The sequence below is a fragment of the Arachis duranensis genome, chromosome 9, assembly GCF_000817695.3.
Source record: "Arachis duranensis cultivar V14167 chromosome 9, aradu.V14167.gnm2.J7QH, whole genome shotgun sequence".
NCBI lineage: Eukaryota > Viridiplantae > Streptophyta > Magnoliopsida > Fabales > Fabaceae > Arachis > Arachis duranensis.
In genome coordinates this window covers 5,168,284-5,169,421 of record NC_029780.3, presented here as the reverse complement: position 1 = coordinate 5,169,421, position 1,138 = coordinate 5,168,284, and positions in this window count along the sequence as shown.

Sequence of the window (1,138 nt, the reverse complement as noted above, 5' to 3'; positions counted from 1 at the left end):
GCTGGCGTTAAACGCCCATTCCCTGCCCAGTTCTGGCGTTCAAACGCCAGAAAAGGGGGAAAAGTTGGCGTTAAACGCCCATTTTTCACCCAGTCCTGGCGTTCAAACGCAAAAGGAGAGCCAGACACCTGAGAGTGCTGACAATAATCCCTCTAAAAAGGCTTCTTCAACCACTTCTGTAAGGAATAAGCCTGCAGCAACTAAGGTTGAAGAATATAAAGCCAAGATGCCTTATCCTCAGAAACTCCGCCAAGCGGAGCAGGATAAGCAATTTGCCCGCTTTGCAGACTATCTAAGGACTCTTGAAATAAAGATTTCGTTTGCAGAGGTACTTGAGCAAATACCCTCTTATGCTAAGTTCATGAAAGAGATCTTAAGTCATAAGAAGGATTGGAGAGAAACTGAAAAAGTATTCTTCACTGAAGAATGCAGTGCAGTCATCTTGAAAAGCTTACCAGAAAAGCTTCAAGATCCAGGAAGCTTTATGATCCCATGCACATTAGAAGGTGCTTGCACCAAGACAGCCCTATGTGATCTTGGAACAAGTATCAATCTAATACCTGCATCCACTATCAGAAAGCTTGGGTTGACTGAAGAAGTCAAATCAACCCGGATATGTCTCCAACTTGCTGATGGCTCCATTAAATATCCATCAGGCATAATTGAGGACATGATTGTCAATGTTGGGCCATTTGCCTTTCCAACTGACTTTGTGGTGCTGGAAATGGAGGAGCACAAGAGTGCAACTCTCATTCTAGGAAGACCTTTCCTAGCAACTGGACGAACTCTCATTGATGTACAAAAAGGGGAAGTAACCCTGAGAGTCAATGAGGATGAGTTCAAGTTGAATGCTGTAAAAGTCATGCAGCATCCAGACACACCAAATGACTGCATGGGCGCTGACATTATTGACTCTTTGGTGGAAGAGATCAATATGACTGAAAGCCTAGAATCAGAGCTTGAGGACATCTTCAAAGATGCTCAATCTGATCAAGAAGAACCAGAGAAAACAAAGGAATTTTCAAAAATTCCACAGGAGGAGGATAAACCTCCCAAACCTGAACTCAAACCACTACCACCATCCCTAAAGTATGCATTTCTGGGAGAGGGTAACACTTTTCCAGTGATTATAAGCTCT